Raw genomic sequence first — 14,484 nt, forward strand, 5'->3', positions numbered from 1 at the left:
ACAGATTTAGGATTTTCATTTGTATAAATTTCTTATATTGGTACAAAATTTAGATTAATATTGTTACTCTTAGGTAGACATTGTGCCTATGCAACTCTTTTAAGAATGCAAAGCTTCAACCCAGTTCTTCTAAAAGCTCCTAATACAAACTATTTTTGGATGATTAATTCATACGAGTTCAAGTACAGATAAGAAACTCATTTTTGTGTTAGATCCTGATTTAAATATAAAATGGTGTTTTCAATATATTTCGATTAGAAATAGCTATGAGTAATCAATGTATAACAGTTCAGATTACCTTATATACATACATAGTGTTCGATAACATCAGAAATCATACAATGTGACATTTAATTTTATTTAGTTATTTGACAATGAGAGATATCTGCTCCTGACAGTGTCACCTTCTTGGTTCAAAGAAGAGAATGAGCTTCTTCACCTCCAGGTGAGGTTGCTTTCTCGACCAGATGGCAAAAGGGCAGAAATTGCCTGTTTCATCTGCAGACAGGATGCTGTCCAGGAAAAGGAGGCATTATGCAGGATAATCTACTTTTGGCTCTGTCAAGACAGGGTAGACAATCTTTAATAATTCTGCTCTGCAAAGATTTGTCAGATGGCTGCTGACAGCCAGGTGTAGTTGTTTCTTAGCCTGGGACTATGAAGATTTTCATAGTCTGTGTTGCAGCCTCAGGCCATGTTATTCTGTAAGCACTGCTGCTACTCATTGCCCTGATGATATCTTGATCCTTGCTGCTACCAGAGCCAATGTCTGGGTCCTGTTGCAGCCAGGTTCTTCATAAATGTCCATTGCCCCTGATAACACCAAGGAATATGTGGATGTCCACGATCTGTACTCTTGCCTGAAACCATGTTGATGTCAATGGGCTGTGCTGACTCTGGGGGCCATATTGACGTGAAGCCACCTGAGGCCGAGTGGATGTCTTTGAACCAGGCTGCCTCCAAGGGTCTTGTCTAGTTCAATGGTCCTACAGCAACTGGGTTTCAATGCCAGAACACGAATGGGAGCCCATCACCTTTTTTCCTGCTATATGTAATGAGCAAGTTAACTACTTTTGCAGCAATATTGATAATTGGTGAAGCACTGATCAAAGGGAGAGATATAGAAGACTTCTGTGACAACATCTTTCTCCACCCCAACCCCTTTCCCAAAAAAGTATAACAGCCTAAACAAGTAGCTGTCACAGAAATCTGAGGAAGTGTGATAAGGATGCTGAAGTTTGCTCTGTGAAAATTAATGGCGCTGCAAGAGGAATGAAGTGGGGATGACTCAGTTCTTCTTAAGGAGCCAAACACTGAGAGTTTGCCTAGGCTTCAGTGAGTGTACGGATGGTACAAAGTAGACATCTTTGTTGGGAGAGTGGCATCACAAGAGGAGGCAGACATGGAAGGACTGGGTTATGATTTTGATTGGGTTGCATCATGTGAAATTATCACAGAATCAATTATATCTATCTATCATCTCTGTAAAGGTCTATATAATGTATTTGTCTGTCTAATCTTTTTTTAAGGGAAAATCATCTGATCTTTGGAAGACGAGAACTAGACAAAGAGCCTCACTGAATACAGGAATGAGGATGAGACTAGAAACAGGATTCACCTGGATGTGTGTTCTGTTCTCTCTGCCCCATCTGTGTGCAGATCAGTCCCCTTTTCTGGTTTTTCATGGCATAACTCTGTATGCCTTTACCAACCTAAAACTACAGGTGGCCCATTAGCAAACCTCACTGACTCTACTCTAAAGCCATCTTCAAAGTGTGTCCAGTCCTATCACCCTTCATGGCTGGCTAGTTACATGGCTTATTCTCACCTGGCTTTGCTTATTTTTTATTATTTAAATTTCTTTTCAAACATGGTACATTTTGACCATGTTTTTTCTATCTGTCAATTCCTCCTGGATTTTCTCTACCTGCCTACCCACTCATCTTTATGTTCTTTCTTTGTCTTTAAACACACATGTCAATAAAACCAAGAAAAACAAAACACAAAGCCACACACACCAATGTAAGTAAAAATAAATAAGCAGAACAGCAATAAAACAAGGATGCCCAAACAAATCAAAAGGAGACTAGAAATCGAAAAAATACCCTTGAGTTAGTTTTGTGTTGTCAAACTTCTCTTGGGAACTGGGCCTGAACCCAAGTGGCTTTAATATAACCACCTGCCTTTATTTCTTTGTTTCTTGTTTTCTTATTGTTTTAATCCAGTATTTGTCCTACTTCTCATGGACCTATCCACTTAGTTACCTTGTTTCATCAACTGCTTTGGCCATTTCCAGTCCTTACTTGAGTTAACTGTAGCATATGACAGTGTTGGTTTTTTGCCCTTGATACATTACCTCCTCTTATAGAACTGTTTCTTTTCCCTGACTCCTACTCCTCTAACAGTTCTTCCTTATAAGTCTATTTAGCTGGTTCTTCATCTTCTTGACAGCACCTGTACAGGGTGCTTCAAATTTCAGTCATTCTATCTTTTTCTGTTATTCTTCTATTATCTTTTTTGAGTATTAACTTCTCTTAACATTTACATGACTTTAAGAATAATGTGCTGTCTCTAGCCAGAACTCAGTTTTATATAACTTATAAATCTTGTTGGCTATAGAATCCTCAAAATTCATCTCTGCCATTCTGTCATATGGCATGAATGAATTCATATTACCATTTGGCTATTGATCAAGCTAACTCATGAAAAAGACAGTTGTTCTTCAGTGGCTCAGACAAGGAGCAAATTTCATCCTTAACTGTTCTGTGTACGTTCCACATTCCATACAAATATAGTTATAGAACAAGATACTGGTTGTAAGGTTTATATATTACAGAGTAAAGCACCAAGAGGGCAGCCCTGACAAGATTCACACTTAGGGATGCTGAAAGGACCTGCTGATCCAGATTGCTGCTTCATTCTGCCTCAACTAATGCTGTTTCTGGAGACTTGTGAGAGCAGCTTTAGAAAGGCTACTAATCCCTGCTGACTTCAGGTCATCTAGCCTTTCAGATGGTTTCCATCCAAATCGCAGCAAAACCATGAACTTTCTCAATACATAGAAACTGGACAATAAATAATGACAGATAGTTTTATTTATTTTATTTTATTTTATTTTATTTTATTTTATTTTATTTTATGTCTATGAGTACACTGTCACTCTCTTCAGACACACCAGAATAGGACATCAAATCCAGTACAGCTGGGTATGAGCCACCATGTCATTGCTACGAATTAAAATGAAGATCTCTGGAAAAGAGAAAAACACAATCCAATAGATTTTTCTGAGAACTCTTAAGTTTCCACTTCATAGTTTTGCTTTATTTCAGCCATAAAGCAAAAACTCTGCCACCCAATGTTAGCTTGAAGAAGGACTAATTGGACAATTGAATGTAATCAGTTGTCAATCAAAAAAATGAATGTAGAAATGAAAGAATGGAAGGATGTATATATTCATGTATGCATATATATGTGTGTGTATATACAAAATATGTATTTATATACCTATGTATATGTTTATCATTTGGTTTCTTTGGTTGGAAAAAAATTTGTTCAAGAAGCAAGTATAAAGAAGAGAGTTTCCTTTGGAACATCCTGGTGAAACAACATGTTGGCAGGTGTTTAAATGAGTGCAGCATGTTGAATTCACAGTCAAGGAGGAGAAGGAAATGAATAGTGCCACTCATCTGGCTTTATCTTCCTCTCTTTTTCAGTTCAGCCTAAGTGCCTACACCATGCCAACAATTATGGTGAGTTTTCCTTTTCAGCTGGACTTCTCTGGAAATCTTCAAAGACAGATAGGTCCAAGTTAATCATGATCAAGTAGAACATGAATATTAATTGTCACAATTCATAAAGAAGAAAAAAACAAGGGAGACTACCTTTTGAACTATGTTTAATACAGATTATTTCCTATACCTTCTAAAGAACAAAATATTGCTATGTGTACTTTGTGTTCCTTTGTTTGGTTTTTTATTTTATCTTTTTAAGACAGAGTTTCTCTGTATGTCACTGTTTATTGTGGAACTTGCTCCGTAAACCAGGCTGGCCCCAAACTCACAGCGATCCACCTGCTTCTGCCTCATGCGTACTGTGACTAAACGCATGTATCACTACTGTATAGTGAAGTGGATTCTTTTTAAAAAAATAATTTATTTTTAGTTCTAATTGTATGCATGTTTATCTCAGTGTATACATACGTATGCTTTCAAGTGCCTGTGGAAGACAGAGTTGTAGGATCCCCTGTAATTGGGGTTAGAGGTGACTGTGAATCATCCATTCACTATTGAGAACTGAATGTCAATCCTCCACAAAAGCAGTAATCCTTAACCACTGAGCCATATCTCCAGTCCTGAGTCTGGACCTTAATTAAAGAGAACTTAAATACACCAGGGGAAACAGCTGCAGATGATATGAGTTAACAGAAGTTTAAAGCTGAAACTCAGAAGATCATATATAACACGACTGCCTTGTAGTGTCAGATTCTCTTAAGAATTGGAGATGGGAAGGAAAACAAAGTCCAAGAAGATCCCAGATGTTATCTCCAATTCCCAAGGAAGCAATCAGAAAAAGGTGTAAGCACATAGGCAGACCTGTCTCCCTGAGTTGCAGGGAGGAGTATGCCACGACCATAAACAATTATGTGATAGAGAAATGGGAGAGAAATAGAAGTGGAGAAATTCATATGCTGTGGAGAGAAGTTGAAGTAGAGATGGTTCTGATGCCCAACACATCAAAATGAGACCACAATGTCTTCAAAAGTACCATTGAGTTAGTTTTGTATTTTCCAACTACTCTCGGTATTGGGGCCTGACCTGAAGAGGGCTTAATATAATCACCTGGGTTTGTTTCTTTGTTTCTCATTTTCTATTGTTTCAATCCAGAATCCTTCTTTACAGGACCTATCCAATTAGTTACCTCATATTGTCAAGTGCTTTGGCAGAGGGGTTCTGCCAGAAAACAACAAATACAGAAGTCAATGCACACAGCCAACCATTGAACTGAGAATGAGGTCCCCATTGGAGCAGTTAGAGAAAGGATTTAAGGAGTTGAAGGGGTTTGCAAACCCAAAAGAACAGCAATACCAGCCACCCAGAGCTCACAGGGACCACACCACTACCCATGGACCCATGGACTGACCCAGGACTCCAATTAAATATAGATCAGATGATGGCCTTGTTCGGCACTAAAGGGAGGAGAAGCCCTTGGTCTTGCCAAGGGTAGACCGTGAGTGTAGGGGAATGTCAGGGTGGGGAGGTTGGAATGGGTGTTTGGGTGTGTGAGAGAATACCCTCACAGAAGAAGTGGGGATGTGAGAAGGGGGGATTATGGACTGGAAACACAGAAAGGGGATATCATTTGAAATGTAAATAGATTTTTAAAACTTCCAATTAAAGGAAAAAGAAGCAAAAATTCATCCTTAACTGATCTGTGTACCTTGCACATTCCATACAAATATCATTATAGAAGTAGATCTTGTTTGTAAGTTTTGTATATTACAGAGTGTCATACCAAGAGGGTAGCCCCCATGAATCCTGAATGGACCTGCTGTTCCTGCTCCTTGCCTGATCTTGACTCAAACTGATGCTGTTTGACAGCTTCAGAAAGGGCTGCTAAAACAAATGTAACCTGCTAGTTTTATTTTGACCTAACCATTTTTTCCAGTTTCCTTTTGGGACCCCCAAAAGAAATTCTTTGCCTCAATCGTCAAGAAGAACAGTTACTTAGGTTTTGATCATTTAATGAATTATAGATATGTTGTCATTTTGGGGGATAATTTAAAAATATTTATAGTTTTAGACAAAGGGGAAACTAAATAGAGAGCTTTCCTTTTCTTTCTTTCTTAGTTAAAGGGAATGTGTGTTGAAAAGATAAAAGGGGGATAGTATAATATTATAAGAAATTAAATATATTGGGTGGATTACTAAATTTACCTTTACATAAAGCATTTTATAGCCCTAATCTGACATTGGATGAAATGTTTATTCTTTGACGCAGAATAGTTTTTTTAAATTTTCTTACATTGGTACAGAATTTATATATTGATACAGGTTGAAGATTTTCATTGGTGAAAATCTTTGTATATTGATACAAAATTTCAATGTATTTTGTTAGTACAAGGCATTGTGCATATGCAACTCATTGAAGAATACATGTTTTAATCACAGCCCTTTTTTTTTTTTTTGGTTCTTTTTTTTTCGGAGCTGGGGACCGAACCCAGGGCCTTGCGCTTCCTAGGTAAGCGCTCTACCACTGAGCTAAATCCCCAGCCCCTATCACAGCCCTTTTAATAATTGTTATTACATACTGTTTAGGATAATTAGGTAATGCAAATTAATAGTCAAACTCATTAGATTCTCTGTACACCAATGCTGAGACACCCCTTCCACTGAGGTACCAGCCATAGGAAGGATATAGTATGGAATAGAGTTTATTTAGGACATGGGGAGGGAGTAGAGACAGAGAAAGTGTTGGGGGAGAGGAGTAGAGGCTGGCCATGAGCACCTGGAGAGGAGGGAGAAGAATTGGGAGAGAAGGGACAGAGAGGGAATAGGAGAAGAAGGTGAGTAGGGGGCAAAGAGTCCTTTTCATACTGAGTCAGGCATACCGGGCCGTTGACAGGTAACTGTGTTGTGGAACTTAGAAGGAATGCTAGCAGCACCCACATTCCACTCCAAAGAAGGTGATGAACATCACTACGTATATGTGGAGCTGATTTGGTTCTGTTAAGATAACCCCTGGAAATGCCATAATTTTATCTGCTGGCAGAATGGTGTCAAAAAAGGACAAATGGACTTTGGGCTGGTATTTGTTGGGCTCTATGTTTGAGCATTCTAACAATAAAGAATATCATAGTAACAATGCACTCTCAGATTAGATCTCACAGAGGGCTCTTTTGCCAGCCAGCAATGTGCCACCAAGGCGCTGTCACCCCCATCTCCAGAGTAGACACACCTGCCCAGGCTTCCAGCCTGAGCAGTGAGCTTCATCCAGTGTGCCTGGCCAGGTATAGGATGGGGGGCAGGGCCCGATAGAGGGGCGTGGTGGAGGGGAGGAGCGGGGCGGAGCTATGGTGGAGGCGGGAGGCTGGTAAGGTGCCTGAGGGAACAAGGCTGTGCCCTGGTACAGCTAAGAGGTCTGCAGAGTGGCTCCTTTCCCAGTTTTTTCCTGGCCAGGGAGAGCACACTGGGTGGCTGCGGCGCCAGGGTTGCCCAGGGCTGCAGTCGCCATCGTTCTCCAACTTCCCCTCAGTGCTCATTCCCTGTGCACTGGCTAGCTCTTAAGTGTTCAGGAGTCAGTATCCTGATGAAGTGTTTTCCAAACTCCCTTTTCCTTGTTATATATCTGTCCCCTTTATATGCAGGGCACCTGTCCTCGTGTGACTCTCCAGGTGCTCCATTCACACTTGTGTCTGCTGTTAAAATAGCAGTCAGTGAGGGAGACTGAGGGGGCAGTTGTCCCTGTTTGGAAGCATGTTCTTCTTGTGGCTGGTTTGGAATTCCAGACCATCCTGTAGGAAGTTCCCTACTTGTTTACAAAACAGTCCAGGTGATACATGTCTAGGGTTTTACTGTTTTTCTTGGCCACGTGTAACATAGAATCACTATTGTATGAGCCTGATTCTCACACAGAGCATAGGAAATGCCATAGGAAATGCTGCTAGAATCCCCTTTGTGGCCTTCCAGTTCACAGTGCTGGACACTTGGAAGCTTACCTGAAGCTCTTCATCCAGGAATTCAGTCTACCAGAGTGCACTCAGCTTACTGATTAGCCTACTTATTGGCCATTTTTCCTGAATTACTCTGTTTTCTTGTTGATGTCTTTTGGGTCAGTATGTGCAACTTTGTGTATATTGTGAAATTTCTTTGTGTTCTTTTGTGTGGGTATGTGTTCGTTTTTTAAAGAGTGGGAATCACTTTGAATTAATTTCTATGTTGTTTCAGGTAGATATATACTAATTATCAAAGGTAATGTATTTAAAATATATAACTCCGATTCCTTTAACCCAAATTGAAACCTAATCTTCTCAACAACCAATCACTGTTAATAAGTGCCAATGACTATATATACATTTAAAGTCAAACATACAGACTTCAGTGACTTTTGAGGTAGAAAGATAGATGCTTTAGATATGAGTTTCAATATGACTGTGTGACCTTGGCCAAGGTTTTATTCATAGTTTGCACACATAATTTTCTATTAGTTCTTAAAAACGCATTGACTAAGACTGAATCTACAGGTACTATTTAAGTGTTTTCTGTGGAATACTCCTGTAGCCATGTACTATTAGGACCAGATACATTAGAGAGAATACTATGAGAAGAAAACTAATCATAGGATACCTTAGGTAGTACCTACTGTCTACAGGTGAACAGATCCTGAAGGCTTTATGATTCTTTTTTTCACTAGACTGTAAGGGATTCTAAATCATAGTATAAACTGGGTTTGGTTACTCTCAGCACTAGGTTGGCAGAGGCAGAGGGATCTCTGGTAGTTTGAGGCCAGCTTGATCTACATAGTGAAGTACAGACCAGTTAGGACCTGCATAATAGACCCTGTCATAAATGAAGACCAAAATAAATCATAGGGTAAGTTAAATAGAAAAGTTGATCACAAATAACCAAAAATACTTTTAACTTTCTTTTCTGAAACATTAATGTGCATATTAATAGATATTTTAAGAATTTAACTTCCTTAGAACACAACTTGGGAGTATGAGAAAAGTGACAAGTTGCAGGCTCTTTTAGTGTCTCATCTCCTTGTAAGACATCCACAGATGTCTTAAGTTCTAGAGTCATCTTCCTTATATAGTTGGATTAGTGCCCTCCCTGGTGTCCTTAGTTTGCTTGCTGTCCCTCACACAACAATCAAAATGCTCTTTGGAAAAAGGACTTGTATTGACCCTTTTGTGCTCAAAATCCTCAAATAGCTCTGGGTTACATACAGAATTGAATCTAAGCTCCTTCTCCCTGCCATCAGGTCAGCTGCCAACTTAACCTTAGCCTTATTCATGACTCTCACTATGGGCTTCAGGATGCTATCCAGGCAGATAGACTGGACAGAGCTTCCGGCTGGTGACAGCTGTTCTTATCTTCTATTGCTTTTCTCTACTTAAGGGAGCTTCTCCTGGTTTCTAAAATAGAAGCAAGTCTCTTTCTCACTCTTGGTTCAGTCCTCTGTTTGGTATTAAATTAAATATCTTTTCTTTTACTTTTTCATATTTATTATCAGATACACTTTTCACTTGTTATGTATTCCCATTAGACTTTTTGGCTCTCTTTTCCTAACTACAGGGTAAAAATCGCATTAGATTTATTTATAATTTTATCCCTGGTTCTTAGAGCTATGTCTGGTACTGAATGGGCTCTTTGCAAAAATGGCTACCTCAGTGAATGCTGCAGTTGATTTGATCCTTTGATATTTTCAATCCAGATCCGGTCTGCTACTGATTGCATGACCCTGGACAGGTTAATGACTTCTGTTGCTTCATTTTATTCCTTTGTATGTGATGACTATAGTATTGCCTATCCCATAGCATTACAGTGAGTACTTGAGTCAATACATGTTAAAGTTTACAGGTCTGAGTTTTCTATGCTTTGTGCAGAGGCCAGAGTCTGTGTTCATTGTCTTTCAGTTCCTCTCTACCTTAATTTTTGAGTCAAAAATTCTCCCTGAACCTGGAGCTTGCCATTTTGGGTGGACTGGCTGCCTCCTAGCATCTGTCTCTTGTGAGACAAAGTGTTGGAGATAGAAAGAAATGTGCAGCACTGCACCAGAGTTTATGTGAATAAGGATCTGAATTTAGGTCCTCATGCTTGCAGAGCAGGTACTTCCTTTACTGAGCATGTCCCTAACCCATAAAAACAAACAAACAAATAAACGAACGAGCCAAACTTAAAAATCGTGTCCCTTCCTCCGTCTGTTGGTGACGATGGCTCCTTTTTCTTCCTTCTTTCTTCCTTTTCCTTCCTCCCTCTTTCTTCTTCTTTTGTCTTCTTTCTTCCTTCTTTCTCCTCTCTTCTTTCTTCTAATTCTTCTTTCTACTACCTCCTCCTTCCTTCTTTCCTCTTCTTTCTGCCTTTCTTCTCCTCACTTCCTGTTCCTCCTCTTTCTTCTTCCTGCTTTCTTCTCCCTTCTTTCATCTTCTTTTATAGGCAAGGTTTCTCTGGGTAGTCCTCCTTTTCCTGAAATAGTCTGTAGATGACACTAGTCTCAAACACAAGAGATCTACCTATCTCTGTTTCCAGAGTACTGGGATTGTCTGATAATGAAAACATTTTTTGTTGTTGTCACAAGGTGAAATAAAATTAGTTTTTATATTTAGATTTTTGAGTGAAATTTTACTGGCCACCAACATTTATTTGACTTTCTAAATATTTTCTCTGGATGTCTGGAATAAAATAAAAAAATAAAATGCTGAGATTGATGGCCTCTCTTTAGTCAATTTTTATATAAGATTTGTTTTTTTTTATTTTTCAATCTAGACAAGATGCTAAATGAATATTCTCAGTAAGTTACAGATCACAGTGGGAAGGAAACTTGCCATTACCTGTTTCAGTTCCCCATTTCTGTGAGTCAAGCATATATAATCTTCAGTAAATAGGATTTACTGTCAAGTTCGGGAGTGTAACCAAGATCAGTGTCAGTAGTCTGATGGAGACCTATGGGATTGATTAGCACACAGCTGACAAAGAGCATTTCATTTCTAGCATTATATTTGTATTTCTTAGACTTTAGTGTCTAGTGTCAGTATCAATACCTGTTAGTAGGCAACTCCATTTACACTCAATTTACATATATATAGGCATGCAGCTTCTATAATAGTTAGCTGTTAGATGTTTTTCAAAAAATTTTTGAAATATTGTCATGCCGCCTCTATGCTGATGATCTACTCCCCCATTTTTGACCTCTTTTTATCATGACTCTCCATTTCTCCTTTATATTGTAGAGTTCTGATTTCCCCTGCCTTAAAGTGTCTCCCCACTGTCCCTTACTACTTTTCTGATTTCTAAGTCTGTTCCTAGTGAATCACATTTATCTAGAGTTGTGAGTAAATTATTTAGTGTTGTTTCCCAGAACCGCAATACCACTTAGTACCTTGAACAGTTACCTGAATTTATTTAAGGAGGAAATCCTAGATCTCCTAAAGCATACTAACTCTGTTCTGTTTTAAATTATTTGATATGTGCAGCTTATTTTATCAAATATTATAGTACAGTGTTGAAAAATCATCAAACTACAGCAAATAATCATCTCCACTCTTCCTCAGATTCAAAGGAAACAGAAGAAGACACTCTCAAAAATTGGGATTTCTTTTTTGGCAGGGCCATGGTTACATTTGTCTGAACTCACCAGCCTGAAACACTGGGTAACTGTTTTGACAGTCCCTTGAGTATATTTGTGAAGATGATGGACTTTCTGCTTCAATTCTGATGAGTATCCTTTCTCTCTCTTCTGTGTTCTCCCAGAGGAATAATAAACAGGCAGAGACCAGCACTTTGAATTTTTTTTCTAATTGAAAGAACCATTGCACAACCCATGACTTGAAAAGAAAAAGCTGGTAAAATATGATTTTAATGATAAAATAACCTAATTAGGCTTTACTGTTGTATAGAAGACATAAGCATAGAGGAAGATAAATTCTTGTCTTTCCCACTGGTTTGCGCAGAGACATTACCTTCTGGATGAGGCAGAGGGCACCTGTGCACTCACCCCAGTCTCGCATTCATCTGTCAGTTTCTTCCTTGAACTCCCCATTAGTCTGAGATCTTCTTTAATGGACAGTGCCTGCATTTGAGAATATTCATCTTCATAATGTGTGAAATATTTGCCATGCTTTCATCTGCATTTCAAGTGGTTCCACAAGAAAATGTACATGTGGTGAGCATCAATCGTTTATTATGAACAAAATGTATTTAAAAAGTGCCATATTTTGTCCTGCTTCATTTCAAGTGAGTTGTGAAAGAAACTTTAGAGCTTGCAGGGATGTTAGAAATTCAAAACAAGTTTCCATAGACTTAAACGCAATGTAGGGAAATTTATGTTACACGGGAATACGTTTATCATATTAGGTACAAGATTGTAGTACAATAAGCGTTACACATTTTATAAATTTAACAGTAACTAAAGGACTGTACAAGGATACAAAATAAATCAGTGACATTTGGATCAAGTGCAGTTGCAGTGGGTTTGGACTCTGACAGCATCTTCCTACACTGAGAGCTATAAACACTTAGACAGAAATGAAAGACTGATTCAAGGGGGGCATCATCAATAAAACCTCCTTGAGAATACATATGTAAGCCACATTGTCGAAGAGTGCAGACATACGAAGGCTGAATGGGATCTTATTCAGTTAACCAAAGAGAAACTAAAGGGAACTGAATGACAGAGTGTGGAAGGGAATACCTATGAAAGAACAGCAAAATGGAGAGGAAAATTTCCAGGAGTGTAGAGGCAGAGAAGTCTGATTTAAGGTAATCAGCTAACTGAAGATAAATCTGTGATCCAAACACATTTTCTGTTTCCAGGGTACTAATGAAGATTTCTTTGAGGAGAAAAATACCTAAGTTCTAACCCAGTAGAACTACTCTCAGAATCCCCAAAATGTGTTGCTGTCAGGTTAGGAAAAGTAATCAACTTCATCTCCCCTTGGGGTAATTTAAGCAAGAGCATATCCAGAATTGAATGTTCTACCTTGCTCACCATGTCTATTATCTGTGTTCTGTCTGTCTGTCTAACTATCTTCTGCTGTGGAATGTGTCTGAATCTGTGCCTGTTAAATTCTCTCTTGCTTGTCTCTCTTTGTGGCTGTGACCCTAATGAAAATCTTTGCTATTTGTTTAACAGATAAGAAAGCATCATATTTATAACAAACAGGAGAATACTTTACAGAAAATTTTAAGAACATTTTATAGAGGATGAACTTTACTGTCTCTGTCTACTGCCCCACTTATCCATACACTAAACAGTTCAATACTGTTGTACTGAACTTTCTCATGAAGTTATATTTCAAAGGTATAAATTTTAAATTAAGAAATAATTACAAAAATGTGACATGATAAGCAACCATTTGTCTTGCAATCACTCAAAATCTATCCGTGAGGACTATTTTGCTAAAATATATTCTAGAGGATGTTTGTTCTCAAAAGAGATCCATCTTCCTTCCCAATATTCCTGACCTCTGTTCTTAGCTTTCTAGTCCCAGTGCAGTAAATCTAAACTTCATTTCTCACTGTACCAGTCAGTACAGTTCAGGCAATGTTCTGTGTGGGACTCATGTAGGGATCTGTGAAGGATTGGGGGCTAAGGTGAATTCTTCATTTAAATATTTCTCCATAATCACTGTTTACTGTATGTGTATTATTTTGTTAATTAAAATAGACATATAAGATATATAAGTAAGATAGACATCTATAATAAAGACCTTGATGCTTGATCAAGGAAATTAGGAGGAAAGGATTTCTGCCATCCTGAAGTAATGATGAACTCCCTGTTTGTGAATAACAAAGTTTAAGGCTTTATATTCTTAGAGCTACAATTGTGACTCAAACTGGCAAGTTTTATTTGCTTCTACACATGGAGAGTGTTTCAAAGAAAGAACTATATTCTAAGTCCTGCATGACCGTACCTACCTGCAATTTCAGTACTTTAGAGGCTGAGAGTGTTTACCAAGAGTTGGAAGCCAGAATGGATCACTTGGTGATTGTCGGATAGTCATGACTACAGTGGGAGTTACTGTGTCATGGAAAAACAAGGCGAGTGTCTCTAACTGCTTTGAGTTCTGTGTTTTTCCAAATGAAGTTGTCATGGAATACAGACCACATAGGTTACATAAGTCTCTGAACATATTACAGTGATACGAAATTAAATCTACTTCTGCAGGGGAACTATTCACAAGTGTGAATAAAACTGTGAAAAAACACAGCTGTTACAACTTAACAAGACAAGGTTGATGTCTTGCTCTTAGTAAAGAGAGACATGTAAGACTGTATGAATATCTTTCCTCACTCTGAGTTCTGAAGAGCTTCATGCTATGGACAATGCTGGCTTTACACACAGTAGCTTCTCCAATCTACTTAGGGTTCATCTGGAAATATGCTTGAGTTCCACTGACTTAGCTAAACATTCCCAATCCTATAACCAAATCTCTGGAAGTATTGGGTCTTCCCAAGGCTGGGAACCAAGCATTCAATACATGGACATTCTGGGTATTTTCCAGCATAAACTAGAATTCAAGTTATAAACAGAATTCATCTTTGCCATTGTCTAATGAAAATGAACTTTGCTGAAAAGTCTTCACAAACTATACTGAACTGGAAGCCCAAGGCAAATCAGTGTAAGGAGGTCTTGCTGCTGGTTCTCCAGATCCATTCCTTCTATACAGAAGAGCTCTCTGCACCTACACAGAAAAGAATATCTGCTTCCCCAATGTTAGATACTCCATTTAAATACTCACAGCAGGTTTGACTAGTTAGTGAGATA

General features: G+C 38.5%; 1 protein-coding gene; it reads left to right on the plus strand.

Moving 5' to 3' along the window:
- The window catches only part of Erich1 (glutamate-rich 1), a gene marked incomplete at its 5' end in the record, with an annotated part of 52,793,804 nt that overhangs the window by 11,280,157 nt on the left and 41,499,163 nt on the right, over positions 1–14,484 (plus strand).

Source organism: Rattus norvegicus, chromosome 16 (assembly GCF_021556685.1).
Source record: "Rattus norvegicus strain SHRSP/BbbUtx chromosome 16, alternate assembly SHRSP_T2T, whole genome shotgun sequence".
Taxonomy (NCBI): Eukaryota; Metazoa; Chordata; class Mammalia; order Rodentia; family Muridae; genus Rattus; species Rattus norvegicus.